Source organism: Cavia porcellus, unplaced genomic scaffold (genome assembly GCF_034190915.1).
Source record: "Cavia porcellus strain 051 isolate PalLab524CR breed Dunkin Hartley unplaced genomic scaffold, mCavPor4.1 scaffold_45, whole genome shotgun sequence".
Classification (NCBI taxonomy): Eukaryota; Metazoa; Chordata; class Mammalia; order Rodentia; family Caviidae; genus Cavia; species Cavia porcellus.
In genome coordinates, this window is record NW_026947528.1 from 517,899 (window position 1) to 540,779 (window position 22,881).

Here is a 22,881-nt window from a genome sequence, read left to right on the forward strand (position 1 = left end):
GAAGAGTGAGGAACTGGCCTCCCTCAATGCCTTCACTGTTCACTTGTATAGAGGGGTTCCTGGACCTCCTTCCCACTCTGTACAATGTCCAGGGCCAACCTCACCCTCCACAATTGGGCAGTGAGGGCCCAAGGAGCCCTTATAGGCAGAAAGAAGTCTCGGTGGGAGGGAGACCTTGCTTAGTTGTATCACACCTGCCTTCTTCAGGGAATCCTACACAGTATCTCCCTGCCCCTCCCCAGTGCAAGTCAACTTGGAGAAGGCAGAGACTGGAATCTGCCCTGTCTTTGCACTCAAGGGCTCAGGGCTGCCACTCCATGAATATCTGAGAAGTGAGGGATCAATCAGTGTCTGTCCTGTGTCTGTGCAGTCTCTAGCTCAGGCTATGGTGCATTGCACAGTCCTCTTTGCCTCTGCATAACTCCTTGTGCATGGTCTATCCCCACATCTAGGGAGGGATTGGGACCACAACAATGGCCTTGAGGTGAGCTATATTTTTTCTTCTGCCAAGGGTGACACTGTTGCCTCCAAAGAACATTGAAACTCAAAAGGGCAGTGGTTGCACTGGCTCTGCTTACAGGATCATGGACAATACCCAGTAAAGTATTTGCACACAGTGTGTCTTCATGTATGTTTGTGGGTTTATGACACCTATCTGCTCTTCCATGACATCTGACAGCCATAGACAATTTGCTATTCTGCAGTTTTTCTGTGATGAACAAACCCTGAATTCCACAGAGTGACTCTCCCATCTCCTTTCCAATGAACAGAACTGCTTTCAACAAGTGTTAGTCAGTGAGCGGGATCGAAGATCATCCATCAGAATCATCCCAGCCTCTACAGTGGTCTTCATGGGGCCAAGGACACAGCTAACCATTTGGCATGGAGCCCCCATTTCATCCTCAGTGACCATAAATTCTCAATCCACTCAGTCCCAACCCATTCAGCTATGTAAACTAGGGTTGAGTGAGGCCCTTGTATATGGCCAGGACCTGAATACACAGGTGACCAAGTCCCACTGGGCTAAGGTAAAACTCCCCTTCTCAGCTATGGTGCCTATAGAGTAGAGATGTCAGCCCTGGAGGAGTCCAGGGAGGAGTGGCTGTGCCTGGGGGAGCTAACCAGAAGCCCGGCTCCATAGGCTCTTTCAGGCTGTGTGGTCCATCTGCCTGTACCATGCTTCCTGTATAGACCTCTGCCAGGCTCTCTGCTGCCTGACTTCTGAGACTGTGTGTAGACATGGAATTGGTGTCCTTCACATGGCTTCTCAGGAGGGTTTTGGGGCTGAAGCAAAGCCCACACTCCAATTGGCCCACAGAGGCTCATGGTAATGGGCTCACAAGAGGCCCCCTGCAGAAAATGTATTTTCATACTAAAAGTTACATTTCACAAGGGACACGTAGGAATACTAGCGTTCTCAGGTATCCTCAATAGAGAGATTGAATAGAAGTCTATTCATGAACAAAACCTATTAGTCCTAAGACGGCCCCCCATTTTAGAGATGAGAAAAGGAGGCTCATTCTGGATGTCCAGGTCCATTAATGAGGCACCTCAGAATGTTCCCAGGCTTCTGATGAAAAGTCCTTGGAAGGAATTAAGTTCCTCTTCCATAGCCATGGAAGGCTGAGCCGCTGTGTTCATTGCTCTCTTCTTGTGCTCAGCTACCCCAGAGGCTCCTGCAATAGGAACTGCAGTACCTGAAAAACTCCTGTGAGACAAGTACCAGAGAAATGGACAGAGTGGGCTGACATTTGAGGTGAGCACATCTCTGGTGAGGTGATGTTGTGTAGGAGCTGGGGACAGCGGGGGAAGATAGCTCGCTAATGGTCTTAGACACAAGGCCCAGTACTGACAATGAGGTACAATGGAGGATTTCAATCATGACAAGAATTGAAATGACTTTGTGTCTGTTCCCTTTCCCCTTCTCCCACCAATATGTGTACAGTGACCTCACCTATAACAAGATACAGGCTTAGTAGAGAGAATATGGTAGTTTAGCACTTGCAGTCCAGATTCCTTTGGAGCAAGACCATGCGCCCAGTGTCTGACAAGCCCTGGATAGAGGTGTTGGAAGGCTTAATCAGACCCAAAGTTTCTCTCAGTCATGTGTGGGCCTCCATACAGTCCCTTCTGCTGACACAACCTGCAACAGAGCCAATACCTATTGTTATTGTGCGTCCATTCCCTGGAGCAGGGATGTGGTACACAGGGCCCAGCATCCACCTCCACACCAATGTCCTATGTGCTGCATGGTTGGGGCAGTGCCCAGCAGCCAACAGGAAGCCTGAGACTCTGAGACAGCACAGGTTTCACTTTGTGAACTCAGATAACCTTATGTTCCTCAAAGACTAATAGCTATGTCCCAGACTTCTACCCCAGAGGACAGGAGATGACTCTGGAGGCTTTGGATACACATGAGCACTGCCCTTCTCCTCCTGCCAGACCTGTACTTGGTGGGAACATGACAGGAGCACAGGCTCACCCTTCTCAGCACCTGCCCCTGCCCCAGAGCATCTGCCCTCACTGCCTGTCCTTAGAGCCCTTACACTGATGATTTAGGATGGGATTTGCTTAGGAGAACTTACAGAGGTGGCCAGGCCTTAAAGTACAGTCCTCTAGTTGGTGTCTCTGAGTGGCTGGTGGCTGAGCATAGGGACACCTGTCCTGGGCTCCCTCTTGTTTGTGGTCTCTTGAGGGTTGGGGCTCGTGAGCCCTGCCCTGTGCTGCCCTTGACTTTAAGTGGTTCCTTGTGAGAATCCTGAAGCATCTTGGCCCAGTGAATGTTCCTTTCAATCATTCCCATGTGGTTTTCCCATACAGGATCTTGAGGCGGGGGCTTCAAGGCCTCAGAAAGCAGGACAGCCTATTCACTGGTCACTCCCATGAGCCAAGTGCCTGAAGGTCAACTGTTACCAGACAAAGGTGCCTGGTGACCAGAACCTTCATCAAAGTTCTGTTTAGACCTGTTGCCAAGGAAGTTGTGTCATGCGCTGGGGTCCATAGCTGGGCTGCCCCCTCTGATAACCCCTTTTTATTGTGGAACAAATTTATATTCCTTAGAAATGTCAAGTGGGGGCCTGGGGATTTAGTTCAGCGGCATAAGAAAATACAGACAATATTAGTTTTATTACCTGCATCTCATACATATTTGAGGAACAAAGTATTTTCATGGAGGGAGTAACATTTGAGGTAGACTTAATTCAAAGTGTGTTATGCTACATGGAACTTTGTGACAAGAGCTATATGACCAAAACAGTATGACAGGAATGAGATGTATCCAGAAGACTTTCAGTAACACATTTTGGTTACAGCAGCAATCCCATTACAATTGTAGGGGGAAAATGATTTCAGAGTTAAGATAAAGATTTTAGAAAAGTCCTTAATGTGACCCCAATACTGCAGGAGACTGACATAGAAGGATTGCAAGTTCAATCCCAAAATGGGCAACTTAGTCATCTAATGACATCCTCTCTCGGTTTTTAAAAATGACTGGTCACAGTGGTTCTAGGTTCAATTTCTAGAACCTAAACAAAAAGGAAGAACAGAAAGAAAGAAAAAATAAAACCAAAAATAATTCAGGATACAAGCACATTAAAAATATATGCATATTGTACCCCTTCACTGTTTTTTTTTCTTTCTTTTCTTTTCTCCTTAAATAAAAATTAAAATAATAATAATAAAAAAAATATATGCATATCATGCAACCTATATAGTCACATGAATAAATAAAAACATCCATATATACCTTTATTTATATATTCATATCTACTTACATATGACACATATGCACATAATCTGGTAGTAAAATATTTACTAAAGTTGTTGAAGAAGAACAAAAATTAATGAGAATTCTGTATAGAAAAAACCATTTGGCAACAATGTTTGACAAGGAAGCTAGTATTAGCAAGGTAGAAGATATAAAAAAGAATATCCCAAATTCAGAAATGAGTAATTTTTAGATTAAGATTCTCATTCAGATCAGTAGGAATGTGTACAGAATTTCAGTAGGAGAAGAAGGGCAAGGATAACAAGGAATATTTCTCACTCACTGTACTTAAGATGTAAAGAATATGAAGAAAATCTAGCATTTAAGAACTTTGCAGGCACAAAGTTTCCAAACTGGCTCATTTTCAAACACCCACTGGGTACTATAGCATCAAATCTTCTTCACCTTATCTGTTCTTTGATAATATGAGTTTAAAGTCATTTGTTTCAGTAATATATTTGAGTTGTTCTTATTACTGACTTGTTTAATTTCTAAAATATTGAGACAATTTCCTGTTTAATTCTGCCACTTTTTTCTCCACATACATAATAACTTAATTATCCATATCACCTGCTCACTCTCTGAATTACTAAAATTTTACACTTTGCCTAGTATTATCCAAATAAAGCCTTCAAAGAAATCATTTAAAAAGTGAGTCAGCAAGCCCCTTGTCATTATTCACAATAGCAGAATGAGCTAAGTGTGCTCTTAGAGTTTGGCCCTGCCTTCACAGTCTCTTATTTTTCATGGCTGCATTCCAATTTATGTGTACAACCCGTTATGAAAAAGTAGGTGCATTGCTACAAGAAGTAAAGTTCACCATTTTCCAATAAATTCAGAAAAGGAAATTTAAAGGTTGAATAGGTTTTCTGAGATTTTCAACTGTTCAACCAAACAAAAACCCACAAACTGGAGCCAGTATAATACGAGTCCCAGGCTATCCAACTCTGTCAGATGTGTTATTTATCTTCCTAAACCATTTGAAAAGAAATTATGATATTTTAGTACCTAATGCATTAATAAAGCCACACAGAAAATATATCTGCTCGTGAAATATCATTTGTCTTCTAGTATATTTCATGTAACTTGATAAAATTTTATGTTGTAAAATAAAACATAATTTTAACACTTTGAGAGTTATATTTGTATCTCCATAAATCATTAAATTGTTGTATAGACTTATTTAATCAGAGAAAAAAGGAGAAGAAGGACAATTTTAATTGCAAAAATCTCTGAACACTTCCCCAAACATACACATATATAAGTAGAAATTTTCTGTAGCAACTTCTCGGCTTGGTTATTTCCTTTTTTTTTTTTTTTTTTTTTTTTTAGACAGGGTCTCAAGACATAGTTCATGATGACCTGGAACTCACAGCAATCCTCTTGCCTTAGTCTCCCAAAGCTGACATTAGAGGCTACTTGGCATGCAACACTATGCTCAGATAGCAGCTATATATCAAAATAGACCAGACATATTACATAGGAGATCTAAATATTTCTCTTTAACACCTTTGTCAGTGAATCTATTACTTGTTTGTTTCTCAGACTGTAGATAATTGGATTTAATACAGGGATTAGTACCATGTAAAATAGAGAATCCATCATACCTTGACCATCTGTTTGTTGAGACGCAGGGAGCACATACATGAAGAGAAGGGGGCTGTAGTATAAAGACGCAGACAAGAGATGGGCTCCACAGGTGGAGAAAGCTTTCCTTGGGCCTTTGAGAGAGTTCTTTTTTAAAATTGTAAAAACAACTAGTGTATAAGAAACAAGAATGACCACAATGGTGAATACTTGAATTGAACCAGACAAAATAAATACCATTAGAAAATTAATAGAAGGATCAGTACAGGAAATCTTAAATAATGGTATAATGTCACAATAAAAGTGATGTATTATGTTAGAATTACAGAAAGTTAATCTGAGTAAAATCCCTTTGTGAATTAAAGAATGAAGAAAACCACCTACAAATGATAAAACTAACAGGCGAATACATACTCTATTGGACATAATAAGAGTAAAGGTTTGCATATGGCAATATAGTGATCATAAGCCATTGTTCCTAAAAGAAAGCGTTCTGTAGTTCCACCAAATGCAAAAGCAAAAAAACTGTATCATGCATTCAGAGAGAGACATCAACTTGCTCTTGGCTATCAAGTTGACCAGCATATTGGGAGTCACTGTAGAAGTTACTCATGCATCCACAAAGGCTAGACTGCCAAGGAATAAGTACATGGGGGTGTGAAGATGAGGGTCATTCCAGATTAGCACTATCAGACTAAGGTTCCCCACGATGGTGATGAGGTATATCACCAAGAACACTAGGAACAGGGGGACCTGCAGCCCTTGATGATCTGTAAGTCCTGTGAGAACAAATTCTGTCATCAGGGATACATTTTTCTTTTCCATGTCCTCACTGGATATTCTCTGAAATTAAATGACAGAAGTATAAAATCATCCAACAGAATGTATATACTGAATACTGGAGGATGTAAGTTGATGTAAAACCACATTATTAGAAGAACAGAGTATTTATTTTATTCCATATTACTGTAATGGATGGGAACAATTGTGCTGCAATTGAAATTGAAATAAATGCAATTATTTTAATTACACAAATATGATCAAATAATCTTTTTAAAAAGTGCTCCCCAAATTGTTAAATTTCATGTAAAGTGCCTACTCTATGTGCAGTACAACACTTGGTGTAATGATGAAGATAAATTTAAAAAATTTAAAGTTTTCAAAACATAGTCACTAACACTTATTCAAATATTTGGTATTTACATTAACATTTTGAGAATCATTTCACTTTATTAAAAATAGTTTATGAAAACTTTGTATATAGTTAAGAGAAGTAAATGATAAATTTTGATTCAATCATAAATATATTGACACTACTTGAGAATTGATTGTGTGTTTAAATGTTTCCTTATCTGATTATTATAGCAATTCGCACTAAATTTCTATAGAAAGCTTGTCAGCTTTATTTGGGAGCATTTTGTTCTCCACTATTTTTAGCAAAATAAAATGAACCAAAAATTGTATCATGACTGAGACAAATTAAAGAATAAATATCAACAATTCTACTTTTAAGTAAAACTTTTTAAGAATGAATTTTCTTCTATATAACCCCTAATAAATGAAAAATTTTAGTGTTTTATATAAGTATTACCAACTTTAGTTATATATTTACAATTTTAAAAGTATTCTCATAAACAAAACTTAAGAAACATATACTGATACTATATATGAAATTCTTTTTTTTTTGTTACTATGGATCAAACTCATGACCTCTTGTTCACCAAACAGGTACTTATACTGCTGAGCTAAATCCCCAGCCATGATATTATTCATGAAATTAATGTTGTTATATATTAAATATTCAATGATTTTTATGTGTATCCACAGATATTCAATTCTATATACATGTATTTCTATATTTTCATCTCCTTATATGTTATATTATAGTAATAGAGATATCATTATAGATATAAATATTACATTATATATATTTTAAGATCAGTAATATAAGTATGATGTATAATATGCAGTGTAGTGAAATTATTGTCACAAATGGGAAGGTAAGGGGGAAATATTATTTAATTAAAATACCTTAAAAGATCTAATTGGGAAATGTGTTTTCACAGAATGAATCTTTATATCATAATAAAAATGAATATTTCTTATACAATGCTTATTAGTACTTGAATCTTTAAACCTAGTTTAAAACACTTAATTTTCTTACTTCATCAGAACATGTAAAGTCATTATGATTGTGTTAATAAGATAATGAATCATTGACACAAAGAACAATTCCTTTTATAACTATCCTGCTCATCCATAATTCAGTCATGGAACTAAAATATAAATATCATTTATTCTTTACCATTTATTCTCCACAATTATTTTTACATTCTGCAAAAGAAATGCAAAATAATTATAAATACATGTCAAACTGTATCAATCATATACTTTTTTATAAATAGTAATTAATATTGTAAAGTAATTTTTGTTACCAATATCTTATAAGAAATTATGGTGATCTTTTTAAAATGTCAGGCTTTCAAAAGCAGCAATAATACATGACAGCTGAGGAGTGGCAAAAATACAATGAGAAAGTCTTTGCATTAGATTATTTTAAAGATTTCATCATATATGCTAAGGAAATATCATTTATATAATCCTGTGTTGAACACAAGAATCAACCAGTTGTACATTTCAGTATTTTTTACTAGGAGAAGGTGATGTGGAGAGAGCTGTAATTCCCCTAAGAATGTCTGAGGATTCCCCACAGGATGAAGTGAAAATCTTCAAGTGGGCATTGCTGATTTGAATGTGTGAAAATAAATCTAGATCATCCCATAGGGTATGATAAATTTTAGAATCATAAACATTGACTCACTGTAGGTAGCTCCAATTCTAACTATTGAAATCACACTTTATTCCACCATTTTCCATTACAAGTGACGTTACTGAGAAATTTGTATACAAAATCTGATGCTCTCAGTGCCTTGATTTTTATGGCCTTATCTGTTCTTATCATAATATAATTTTAATGACTCAAACTGTCTACCTTCCTTCCAAGATGCAGTTGAAAGTTGCCCTCTTTGTGAAAACTTCCATTTAAATTTCAGACATATGTCTAGTTTTCTCACTTTACACCAAAATCTGATGAGAAGTTTTACTAGGCAGAGAACAAGAAAAATAGCAAAATAAAGGCAGAAGATTTTGGGGGGAGGTGGCCTAGATCTGTGCTGCCTAAACTTAAGATGTCTGTGTTTTCCCTAGATAGTTTTGTTAAGATACAGATTCTTTTTTCATTTGTTCAGGGTAGAGCTCAAAAATCTTCAGTTTTAGCAAGGTAATGTTTGTGGACACTTGCCATCTGTAGGACTATTGTTCAGTCTCATCATCAGAGAACCTTGTCACTGGAGACACAAATTCTTATGAATGTTTGTCTTGCAAAGAAATAAATGAGGAGAACACAGACAAGGAGAAAAAAGTTTAACACAGATGTGGGTAGGTGGGGCCTTGTTGCAGGTGAGGGATTCTTTAACCCAACATAAAGGAAAACTATCAAAGGACATTGGATATGTTAGCAATATATTTAAATTATCTATTGAAGTACAAAAAGAGAATACTTCCAATGAATATTTATTTAGAAAAATAAAACTTTATGATATTTAAATCTGATATCTGGCATGTAACCATCTCTAGAGTAAAAAGATGTTTTAAAAGATATATGTTGTTCCCATGATGATGGTGATTTTACTGATATGTAACATGAAATATTTGTGAATAAGGGTGGCTTCCATTCAGATTTCAAAACAAAAATTTTAAATTATTTGTATATTCTAGATATTAGTCTTTTGGCTAAGGAACAGCTGTTTAAAATTTTTCTGACTGTGCGTGTTGTCTTTTCACTCTGGTGATTTCTTTCGTTGTGTAAAAGCTTTTTAATAAGAAGAGATGTCAGTTATTGATTCTTTATAGGATTTCCTATGCAGTGAAGGTTTTTTTTTCCCTTGAGGGCTTTGCTACCCCTATGTCTTCAAGACTTGTACCTATTTTATCTTCCAGAATATTTAGTGTTTCTGTGTTGATATTTAAATATATGATCTAGTTTTATTTTAGTTTAGTGTATGGTCAGAGACACAGGTCTAATTTTAGTCTTCAAAATGTAGGACACGTTTTTCTGGCACCACTTTCTAAAAAGTCGAAAAAAAGGGAACATATTTGGCCAATTTGTCAAACATAAAGTAGCTCAGTGTGTTTGGATATGTTTCTTCATCATTTAATCTGTTCTACTGATCCTCAGATATGAAATGAAAAAATCAAACCCCTCCCAAATATAAGGACCCAATTCAAAAATGGGCATCTGATATGAATAGACATTTCTCAGATAAAGAAGTAGAAACAACAAATAAATATATGAAAAAATGTTCAATATCACTCATTTGAGAGGCAAAAATTAAAACCATGCTAAGATTCCATCTCACCCTGGAAATAATTGTTACTATCAAGAAATCAACCAATAACAAATGCTGAGTGAACTGTAGAGATAAAGGAATACTTCTCCTCTATTGGTGGGGATTTAGAGTAGTTGCAACCATTGTAGAAACCAGTGTGAAGATTTATTCAAAAACTAGAAGTCCCATTTGATCCGGCTATTCCTTCTCTTGGTATCTTTTGAAAAGAGTTAAAAGCATCGTACCACTGTAATATATGTGTGTCCATGTTTGCAGCAGCACAGTTTGTAATAGCTAAATTTTATTTACAGCCCAAATACCCACCAATCAATGAATGAATGAAAAAGATGTATTTTTAAATACAATTTAGTGCTACTCAGCCATAAAGAAAGAAGATCTTGGGAAATTTGTAACTAAATAGATGGGTCAAAAAACAATACTATAAGTGAAATAAATTGTACAGGGGCAAATGTCACATTGTTTCTCTGATGTAAGACAGTGAAAGTGTAAATAAGATCCAAAATGTATCATAGATATTTTGAAATAAGAATAAATTTTTCAAAAAGAAAAGGGAACTGGGGAGGAGGGAGTGGGGAAGGAAGGGTAAAGAAAAATAATGAGAAAAAATAAAATGCAAACAAAGCTCTGTAAATAATGATGGGAAGAGAGGTTGAATGAAGAGAAGGAAAACAGGAAAAAAGAGGAATAAAGATACAATATTTGTAGGTACAAATTCACTCTGAAGAATGTGATCGTTATGTATATCTACACAACACATTATATGTATCTACACAATACCATTGTAAAAAGAAGACTGGAAAGGCCCGGCATAGAGCTCCTAAGAAGGTTTAGGAATAAAGTTGAAAGTGCACTGGAGACCCGAGGAAGTCGGAGATGTCAATAACATGAAATGCTGCCAAGAAACAGTGAGAGTGATGAGTGAAGTCACCTGAAGAAGGTGGCTCTGTGGGTTACAACCACAAAACTTACTATTGTGGAGCTGCTGACATATTGTGGACTAACACTTTATCTCTGTGTAGCTTGCAGGATAGACATGGAACTACAGGACATAATGTTTGTCCCACTGGGTTTTGGACATGCTCTGTTCCTATTGTTTTTCCCCTCCTCTACGTACTATTTGGAAAGGAAATATTTACATTGCACTATTGTACCTTAGGGTGATATAATTTGATTTTGAATTTTACAGAATATCAGCTAAGACTTTGCCTTGAGTCTCAGAGAACACTTGAAATTAACCTTTAAAATGCTAGAATATTTGATACTTTGGTGAAGGAGTTGATGTGTCGCCAGTTGTAAGCAAGATGGTTATATTTTGTAAAGTAGAATTATGAACTTGATGTTGTCTTTTTTTGGAATCAAGTATAATTTCAGATGTGTTTGTTGACAAGGGCTGGGATGTGTCAGTTTAGAGCAACAAACTGATTAGCTTTGAGTTTGACCTGAGATCTTGGTGGAGAAAACTCCTGGTTATGTCTGGGTGGGTCAAGAAGGCATAGCCTCAGCGACTGTTGGGACACACACACACACACACACACACACACACCACAGCACAGCACAATTTATCTGCTCTGTTTTCTGGCTGCCAAAAAGCCATGATGTTCTTTGGAGCCAGCTTACCAAAGACAAAATTTCCTGAAACCTCCTGCTCCTTAAATTTTGAGTGTCCACTGGGAATGTAGCTCAGAGGCTGGGGATTTAGCTCAAAGGCATAAACATCTGCCTTGTAAGCAGGCAGTCATGAGTTGGATCCCTGGGACTGATAAAAAAATAAAATTTAAAAAAATTCTGGATGTCAAGTGTTTTTTCTCTGAGATAGGAAGCATCTAATAAATGCCCCTCAGTCCATAAATAAAGGAAATGTGGTACATATCCACAAATAATATTATTCAAATATATAAAAGAATGAAATTATTTCACTGATACAATATGGATGGCCCTCAAAATATGTTAAATAAGACACAAGAAGGCAAACACCTCAGGATCTCACTGATATGTGGAATCTGGTAAAGTTGGGAACAGAATAATGGTTACTACAAACTAGAGAAAATAGGGACAAAATTTCATTTGACAGAGTCAGTGCTGTTGCTTGATAGGAGAAATAGGCTTTCTCTTCTTTGGCCTAGCAAGGTAAGTATAATTTACAGTAATGTATTCTATATCTCAAACAATTAGAAGAGGGAATTTGAATCTGTTCTTCATAAAGAAATGACTACAGTTTAAGGTGATGAATATACTAATCATAATTCTATGTGCGTGCTGTGATCAAAATGAAACAAAGTTCATCACATTAAGATGTTGCCATCATTCCATCTCAAATACTGCCCTTAACTTTGTACACACTTACTCTTTCCACTTTATCAAGCAATTTTGAAAATTCTGTTTTTAGTGTCTTTATGAAGTATAATATAAAAAACATGGTTAGTTCTGCTTCTAAATATCATTCATGAAAAGGGCTTGTAAAAAAAAACATTTCAATGTGTCCAGATTTACCTCATTCACTGGATCCAACACTTTATAAATCCTGATTCTTCCCCAACTTCAAAACTGCCATGAAAGGTAAATGCTTTGAATCCATTCTATACATTGAGGTGGCCACAACAGTGTAACTAAAGACAGCCACAAAAAAGAACTCCCAGAATTGCTTTAGGAAAGAACAGTGGGATAAGTATTTTCAAAGGAATTGGGACTATTTGAGATGTATTAATGGCAGTATGTCTTTTTTAGTGTAATAATTTTTTAATTTAAAATTCACTCTGTTTTTATCATGTTGCATACAAACAAGAATTAAAATATATTGCGTCACATATTTTTGAAATTTTACGTATAAGATATTTTCTTAAATTTTAACAATAAAAAAGTTTAATATGAGGTAGACTATGACTGGAAAGATAGTGTGAAAACAATGAACTCATTTTAAAGTAGACTCAATTAACCTACTTTTCCAGAATTTTCTCAGAAAAAACTAAAACATTGTTACATGAGAAGATTCACTGAAAATTCTGCTTAAGTGTATAATAAATAATATAATATGGAGAGGTAGCTACAAGCATGACCGAAACTTGATTTATATTACATTTGATCGTTCCTTTAATTTTTTATTACTCCTTAAATTTTTATTATTATTTCCTAGTTCATTTTGCTGCTTGTCTTTGAGTATAAAGATTATGAATTGCTGCCTTTAATGTTAATAGTCTTTTCAATTAGGAGCTTTGTAACTTCGTAAAACTTTTTGGTGCATAGTAAGACATCTTTCCTAAGGGTAATGGGGATTTATTTATTTCAGCCCCTGCTATAAGCAAAAAGAAAAAAAAAACAAGGCCATTTTCTTGTTACAGATATACTTTTCTCATTATTCATGTAAGTCGAGCCCATTTAAAAAGTGACAGAAAATGTGCTAATACTAACGAGCTCAGAGAATGGAAAAGCTCTCCGAGAGGGTTTAAGCTCCTGTGCCAGCTGCACTGCTGCCCATGCTTTGTAATTCACAGATCCACTGTCCAACCATCAGTGGCTGGAAAGATGCTGTTTGGGTGTGTGACAAATTTTGCAGATTAGTCCTAGCCTCAGACCTTAAAATATTGGAGCAAACCAGTGAAATTCTCTGCAGAAATGCTTTCCATCTTTTTTGTTCATGAACTTCAGTAAAGGCTGAATATATATCTGTAGGCTAATATAGTACTGTGTGATCTGTCTTACTCACCATGAACTTGGTGTGATCTAACACATGAAGACATAAAATTGGCCATGTACATCAAGGACTTAGAATTGGATTAAGGTATACCCTGATGACTTTAAAACATTATTTGTGTGTGTGTCTGTGAGGTTGTTTCCAGACAAGATGAGCATTTGTGTCACTAGGCAGTTGAAGTCAAGGAATATTCAAATCAAGGAAGATCTACTGTCATCGAAGTAGGTGGATATCAGTTAATAGATTGTAGGCCTGAACAAAAAAAGGCATAGAAAAGATGAATTTGCTTTCTCTTTTGAATGTAAGGTATCCATTTTCAATTGATTTCAAATATCAAAACTGAATTGTCTGCTCTTCGGACTCTGGGTCTTGTGTCAGTGAATCCTCCATATTTTCAGGTCTTGAACTTTGGACAGGGCATTCCACCATTAATTTCCCTAGTTCTTCAGTATGTAGACAGCATATTTTAGGATTTCTCAGTTTCCATATATGCATGATACAATTATCTTAATAAATCCACTTTCATACATCAGTATCTATATATCCTGTTAGTTCTCTTTTTCTGAAGTATATTAGCTATTTACAAGATGTTAGCCTAATATCTTTTTTTTTTGTCTTTTTGATGCAGGGTCTCTCTATGCAGTTCAGGCTGGCTTTGAGCTCACTTTGTAGCCTAGGCTGGTCTGGAACTCGAAATGATCCTCCTACCTCAGCCTACGAACTGCTGGCATTACAGGCATGAGCCACCATTCCTGGCAAGACTAACATCTTGATTGCAAGATTTTGTTTTCCTAAGACTATCTTTTGGTTAGTGTACATATGCTGTAAAATATTTCACATTTACTTATTCCACAAATATATATTTCCTTCCCATTTTTCTAACCATTTTGTAATTATTTCTCTTTGAGTCTTTCAACATCCTAACATAAGTCTGTGCACAATCAAATGTCATTTAGTTGGGATTTCTCCTTATGAAAAAACTGAACATCAGGCACATCACTTGAAATTTTGTCTGCTTGAGGAATCTTCCTTCATTATTGTATTTTAGGAATGTTCTGGGAGAACCCATAATATCATAGATGTTTGCTTCTGGATGATGCATGAGCATGGTGAGGAATTATCTATTTATAATTCCAAATCTTCTCTTTAATGACCAAACTAAATTGTAGGGAGATACAAAACTGTAAATGAAATATGGCATAGAGAAAGTAGTGTAACAAGAATGAGAACCATGAAAATTTTATCTACTTATTTCTGTAATATCTTTGTGTGTTCAGTATCTAGTCTGAGCAAATCACATATACACAACTTCATTATTAGTTCATTAGATTCATTAAATATTGGAGTTATGCTGTCCAACTCAACTTAATCACTCTGTGGTTGACTAACATTTAGATTATGATGGTCACGTCAACCTTTATGATAACTTGATAAATTATGGTTAAGCACTGAATTGCTACTGAGGTCACATCACAAACAAACAGCTATATCCTAAAAGTAGAGTAGACAGATTTCTGCCCCCAAATTCACAGATTTAGTCTATAATTAATCTTCAGAATCTCTCCAGAGACTCCAAACATCACTGCATACCAGAGCCACTGCAACAAACATTGGCTCTGTTGAGCCAACAGAGCACAACACCAGAAATCTGTTGCAGAGCCATCTCCTGTATATGTAAAAGTGGGTAAGAATGACACACCAAATAAATATTTGTTTCCATAATCCATAGAATAGAATAGGTTTTGAACTTCCTTTTGGGTTGTAGGAGAGGCCATAGCCAATAACTCAACTTATAGATAACATATGAAAAGATACCAAAACCTGTGCCACAACACTAGACACTTAAAATTTTCTCTAAAGTAGGAGTTCTGGGTAAGTGTATGACTACTGTTAAATGCTCTTGTTATTCAGGTTTTGGAGGTTGTTCTTGCTAACTCTTGCATGCACTTCACAGTGGGAAAGGCTTTCTGCTTACAGGCTTTCTGTTCTGAAAACAAACCTGGACAAGTTGCAGCAGAGATTTGCTTTCATCTTCATCTTCCATCTGCTTCAGAAAGTTGAACATTATCTTCCTTCTACATAAGTACCTGCTATGCCAGCTTATTAAAGTACAGACTCTAAAGAAAATGAAACAGGGCTTCTAGGAAGATGGCAAAGGGGTAAGCAGCAGAGAAAGAGTCTCTCTGAGATTTACTGTCCAGACACTGGAATACACCAAAGCAAGGAAGAGAAGAAGAAGGGAAGGATCTGAAGCTAGACTTGAACCTGACAGGGAGAGCAAATGGAGAAACTTTAGTGAAGAAGTAGAAGCAGGCGGTGGGTGATACATTTTCCCTGAATCAGGATTCACAGTGTGGGAGGAGAAGTTCTAACCTGCAGACACACAGTAGCTGCTGGCAACCCCGGAGGCCTCCATGCAGCAATACAAAGAGGCGTGGATGATGTGAACTGCACAAGCTAGTGAGTACAGTAGATTTAGCCATCTCATGGGAGTAGGCAATTGGCCAGGAGCCATCTCGAAGAGAGGCCAAAAAACTGCTGGCTCCATTCAGAAACTCCCAGCTGAGGTCAAGCCCACAGAATGCATGTTGGCTGCTGCAAACTGAGTGAGTTTAATTGAAGCTTATGGCAATAAATAAGACTGAATTTCAGGTAAAATAAAAGTGTGGGCTCACTGAGATTATCCACGACCCCACCATATAGCTATTTCTCATTTACTGGGATAAATAAACATGAATCTGGACTCTGTCTCCAAATGCTGTCTACCAGTAACAGCAGAGACACACTTTAAAGAGGACTTCTCTTTGTCTCTGTCTCTGTCTCTGTCGCTCTCTCTCTCTCTCCCTCCCTTTCGGTTTCCCTCCCTTTCTAGTATGTATTGTTTCTTTGGATGGTTGACTGGTTGGTTGGTATTGTTCTTCATTGTTTGATCTTATTTTTATGAGTGTGAGTGTAGTTTCTACGTGGATTTTTTTGTGGTTGTTGTTCTGTTCTTTTATTTCTTTCTTCTTTATTTTCTTCCTATTTTCTTCATCAATTCCAAAAGTTTGCATGACCCTCTTTTGTCCTTCAGCTTTGCTTCTAAACTCTTCTACTTCTATATCTCTATTTTTGCCCTAATCCTCTTTAAAGTTTTCTCCTCTGGGGATAAAATTGGCATTTTAAAGGCTTATACACTATATACAATTTTCTGGTTTGTTTTAGATGGTGAAAGTGACAAATTAACATTTACCTCACCACAATGCATTAAACTAAAATCTACATAGATTAAAGATCTAAATTTTGAAACAAAAACATTAATCTGATGGAATACAGAATAAGCAAAATGCCAATGGTATAGTCAAAGACTTAATAAGCAAAATTGCCATCTCATAGAAACTATCACAAAGTATCAAAAACTGAAATCTTGCCTTATTTAAAAGCTTTTTCAAAGTCAGAGTAACAACCAAAAGAGTAAAGAAACAATTTACAGTGTGGGGAAAAATTTTACCAGATGTTCCTCAGAAAAAGGATTGCTTTCTAAAATATACAAAAATTAAGCAAATTGTAACTTCCAAATTTAAAGACCCAATCCAAGAATGGACATCTGAGATGAACAGACATTTCTAAGGTGAAGAAGTACAAACAAATAATACAGAGCGTCCCTACCAATCATCATCTCAGTCTGGGAAGCTTATATTTGTAATCTCATGGGAAAGTTATTCAAATTCCAGAGCAATTCACAGAGAGGACAAAAAGACACTAAGACATACTCATTGTTATGGGGACCCAAGGGATCCTAAGTCCACCCAAGATGAAGCTCCATTGGAAAAAATGCCTTGACCCATGCTCATGCCCAGATTTTACTGGTTCCTGAAGAAGAGAGTGGTGGAGAAGCAAACATGTTGGATATAGAAAAGCAGGCTACCGAGGCTCCTTGAGATTGTCAACTTAGAATTCAATATAATACAGTGTGGGGAGTCCCAAACAGAGGGAGATGAATTCTCTCATCCCAGGAGGAAACTAAGGTGAGAAGGACCAATCAAACATACACTCCTGGTGCTACTATTGGAACAGCTGAAGGTTCAGTGCTCCTGCTGCAGCACCCAAATCCAAGGGGCAGCGGCTTACCGAGCTGTCAGAAATCCCGCTGCTTCGACTCACTGGCAATGCAGTCACACCATGGTTTGGGGTCGGCAAGCCAAACAAAGAGCTGAGCTAGCAGGGAAACTACATCACCTGTGGTGAGTGACAGGAACAAAATCATTCCACAGAGAAAGGGGCTACAACAGATGACATTCTGGGATTGGACAGGACTGACAGGAATGAGGGGCAGCAGTAACTTCAGTCATCTGTTCCCTTCCTAAGCGGGATTGGTGGCATGAGTTTGGCCTGGGTCACACGACCTGGCTGAGACCCAACGGGTTATCCAAAATCAATTCCCTATGGCGGTGGTGCACACTAACACAGTGAAGGCCTCAGAAGGTGGAATGACCCAGAGGAAAAGGGCCAGCATATGCTGCCCATTTGCAATTCACTAGCACACTGCAGTGGGAAGGGTCACCTAGCCAGTGTGCTTCAGAAGAATTGTAACCAACAAAGAAAGAAACTGGGGCTTCCTGGAAGAAACAAAAAAGATGGGAAGAGGAAGCAACAAGAAAAAGTCCCCAGGTCCCAACCCTGAGAACATTGACCAGGTCAGGTAAATACAAAGGAAAATGAGGACAGCAAATGTGCAATATCAGACACATCTCCAGTGGACATAAAGAGATATCTTCAGAACCTCATAGATGAGTTCAAAAGGGAAATATTTAGCCAAATAAAGCAAGATATAGGAAGATTAATGAGAGAAATGCTAAGCATCCCTCAAGAAGACACAGACGGAAGAATGGAGAAACTCAAGCAAAGGAGAGAACCATTTGATGAAGAGCATAAAGAAAATATAGAATACATGAAGCAGATTCAAAGAGATTACCAGGAAATTAAAAATTCTATGGAAATATGGCAAAACTGCTTGAAAGAATCTAAGGATAGATTATCCAAACTGGAGGACAGATTTGCAATGTGGGATTATGAAAGTAGAAATGTTTTAAAAATAACAAGGAAACAAGCAGTGACAATACAAAGGCTGGAAGACGACAAGAGGATCTATAATTTGAGAATAAAGGATGTGAATTAAGAAGCAGGGGTATAAACAAAGGAACTACAAAGGCTATTCACAGAAATAATTAAGGAAAACTTCCCAAATATAGGAAAAGAAAATGATATGCACATGTATGAAGCATACAGAACTCCAGCCACCTACAACCAATATAGAGCCACACCCAGGCATATAATAATCAAGATCCCAGAAATTCAATATAAGAACAGAATATTAAATCTGTTAGAGGCAAGAAACAACCTATAAAGGAAGGCCCATCAGAATCATGGCAGACTTCTGGACACAAACCATCAAGTTAAGAAGAGCCTGGAGCAAAATATTCCAAGCCCAGATTGATATACCTTGAAAATCTGTCTCTTGAAATTAATGGACAAATAAGATGCTTCCAAGACAAAGAAGAATGACTACCAGCTCCCCTGCTAACACTGTCTATCCATGGTAATGCAACAGCTGAGATTTCTTTCAAAAAAATCCTAATAAAATCACACACTACATATGCAATTATAAAGGGAAAAAAGGGGTTAAAATAATAAATTGCTTTGTTTATGTATCCCAGAAAAACATACTACACAATGTACATGAAAAAGTAAGTTTATTTAAATTTATACAAATAATAAAAATATTTAGTGGATTACTCTAAAGAGACAAGCATTAAATTATGAATCAAGAATAATTAAGAGAATCTGGAAATGTTAAGAAAATTAAGATTTATGTTTGCAAAATGAGTAACTTATAATTATAATTTATGTCACATAGCTGGAAATTTTCTGAAGTATAGATAAAATTTTAAAAGCAACAAACTTATTCATGCTGGGTAATTTTAAAATTTTGCTCATGTTTCTTTATTAGGGACTTGCTATAATTAATCTTTTTTATTTTAAAGAGAATAAAAACAATACAAATGATACAAGATTTCAAAACAAAATGATAGGATATTAACAGTGGTTATTATATTGCAAATTGTTGTCTGCAAAACAGTTGATCACATTATCAGATCAAAATGTACAACAGATATCATGAAAAGGAAGGAAACTGCTTAAAAGGAAACAACAATTGGGGTGGGGAAAGGAGAAAAGAAAGCAAGGAAGAAAAAAACAATATATATATATATATATATATACATATATATATATACATATATATGATAGCTAAGACAAATGTACTATTGATTCTATTAGTTCATTGAAAGGAATAGTTAGTGTTTATATTGTTTGATCAATTTTGCAAGTCTGGAATTAATCTTAATACTATAGACAAATTGGTAGTTCCAAAAATGCATTTTTGATAGACTCATGGTAAATATTTATCATAGTCCTAAATATTTACATAAAATTTGGGTATACTTCCATAGAAACTATTAGCCTGACAAAAGCTAAAATGTCTTATACAAAATCAAAACACATACTCTCTTTTTAAACTACTTACCTTTATCATTCTATGAATTGATTAATTCTTATCGTATGACTTCTTTTTTTGAGCTAACTATAGTGAAAAAGGCAAATTTGCTTGAGGAATATGACTGTTTTACTGGAAGAGGAGTTGAATCATTATTGTCTGTATGATGAATGCAAAATTGCTTCAATGAATTTTTAATGACTATTTCCAATTCAGGAACATCATCATTTCAAAACAAGAAAAATAAGCAATATATATGTGCACAAACATATGAAGAAAGGAAAAATTTACTAGAATTTTCAGTCTTACCTTTATATACTAGACCAGTCTTATATCTGATATAATCTTGCCTTCTGCCCAGTCAGCTCCTACTAAAACCCATAGGAATAGTAATGCCACCTCAAGGTAGATCTCTGGATAACTTCTATCACATTAAAATACTCCAAAATGTATAGATTTTTAACATCATGCTAAATAAAATAGCCCTGACACAAATATGGCCCATGATTAATTTTTATGCTCCATATCTTGTTCATTTCAGGTTCCATTTTTCTTCCTAAGATTTACCAATATGCTTTAGAACTCTTTACTTTTTCCTAACTTTTATCAATGAATGGTATATTTCTCTGCAGCAATATACTCATCCAAGAAACAGAGCTGTATTTTTATTATTCCACCAGGCCTACTATGAATGGCAAATAACTAAAACACCTCATTAAAGTGCATATCCATAAAAGTAGATGGACTTATTCAAGTAACTATATGCTGAATCCTTTTAGGTATTTTCAATATTCCCATTTCTCAATAAAATGACAATTGAAAAATGAAAATTTGGAAATCCTTAGGAAATAGCTGATTCATTCTACCTAAATAGGCTGGTCATGGGTTATTTACAAACCATCTCTAGGATCTCCCCCACGGAGGCATAATACAAGCTGCATTCCCTCATGCACCTTTCATGACCTTCTGGTGAAATAATACAGTAGTAGATAACATTATGCAAGGTTTTTCCTTAGTATATAAAAAAGAAAAAGTTTGAAACATCTCTAAGAAGTATTTACTTTTCTTCTTATCCTTTTCAAGGCACCAATAATCTCTTTGTTCTTCAAACTATATACAAAAGGATTTAGTAGGGGAATTATTATTGTGTAAAATATAAAATATACCCTGTCCAGATTGTCAGTTCTTCCAGACTCTGGGCGCACATACATGAGGAACAGACTGCCATAAAACAAAGACACAGAGAGCAAGTGGGAGCTGCATGTAGACAAAGCTTTGCTTTTACCTTTCTCAGATATTTTTTTCAGGATGACAAAAAGAACATAAAAATATGAGACGATCATAGCCATAAAAGTAAGGACTTGTATAAAGGCCGAAAAGACTAAAACCAGAAATATGTTAACTGTTGAATCAGTGCAAGAAATTTTGAACAGTTGTAAAATTTCACAGTAGAAATAATCTATGATATTGGACCTGCAAAAAGTTAGTCTAGATAACAAACTCACATGAATTGCTGAATGCATAAAACCAACAAAATATGAAACACCTATAAACCAAGTTCAGAGGCTATTGGACATCACCACCTGATAAAGCAAGGGATTACATATGGCTATGAAGCGGTCCTATGCCATCATTACCAAAAGGAAACATTCCGTAGTTGCACTGGAACCAAAAATGTAAAGCTGAGTGAAACACCCAGCCAAGGACATTTGATGACTCTTAGATAAAAGTTGATAAGCATTCTCGGAGTCACAGAAGACGAAGTGCATGCATCTGCAAAAGCTAAACTGCTGAGGAAAAGTACATGGGGGTGTGAAGGTGAGGGTCCTTCCAGATGAAAACAATCAGTCCAAGGTTGCCCACCATGGTGATGAGGTAGATGACAAGAAACACTAAGAACAAGGGTACCTGTAACACTGGACAATCCGTCAGTCCCACAAGGACAAAATTGGTTACCAGAGTCTTATTGTCTTCTGCCATGTCCAAACTATCACGAAAATGAAAGGATAAGTGAGAAGCCATCACAAATGAAACATAATGAGGCAATATTTTTGTGCATCTAACATCTTCCCCAGAAATGCTTGTCATTTCACTGATATTTTAAATTATTTTACCTTTGTATACTTTTACATGCATTTAAAATTCTCCACAGTAAGTATCAAAATGATAATTCACCTGGAGGGGCATGCAAATTTAATGTGAATCTTTTTAACATGAGAGACTTTTTTTAGAACTACATACATTTCCTGCAGAGGAGGAGCTGGGCAGATCTGGGGTGCCCTCACTGGCCTCTCTGCGTGTCTGGAGGACTCTGGATATCTGTGCCCAGACTGCTGGAGTTCCCTCAGGCTTCCAGGTGCAGTGAAGGAGAGAGGTGGGTTTGAGGCTTCCACATCAGCCTCCCCATTCCCGGCTTCATTTGGAGACCTGCTGAGCTCCCCATAGGTGGGATGGCCCACACTACCAGCCTAGCCCAGCCTGTTTAGCTGCCACGCCTGGCCATAGGTCTGCAGAGGAGGAGCTGGGCAGATCTGGGGTGCCCTCACTGGCCTCTCTGCGTGTCTGGAGGACTCTGGATATCTGCGCCCAGACTGCTGGAGTTCCCTCAGGCTTCCAGGTGCAGTGAAGGAGAGAGGTGGGTTTGAGGCTTCCACATCAGCCTCCCCATTCCCGGCTTCATTTGGAGACCTGCTGAGCTCCCCATAGGTGGGCTGGCCCACACTACCAGCCTAGCCCAGCCTGTTTAGCTGCCGCGCCTGGCCATTGGTCTGCAGAGGAGGAGCTGGGCAGATTTGGGGTGCCTGCATCGGCCTCTCCATGTGTCTGGAGGACTGTGGATATCTCTGCAACCAGGGAGGGTCCACAGGTTCCTGAAGCACTGCGGCCTGTGGTGAGT

The 22,881-nt window shown here is 36.9% G+C and overlaps 2 pseudogenes; both read right to left on the reverse strand.

Moving 5' to 3' along the window:
* Positions 1–5,254: 5,254 nt before the first annotated feature.
* On the reverse strand, positions 5,255–6,187 carry LOC100731884 (olfactory receptor 5H18-like; annotated as a pseudogene).
* A 14,844-nt stretch (positions 6,188–21,031) lies between these two features.
* Positions 21,032–21,965, reverse strand: LOC106025959 (olfactory receptor 5AC1-like; annotated as a pseudogene).
* Positions 21,966–22,881: the final 916 nt, after the last annotated feature.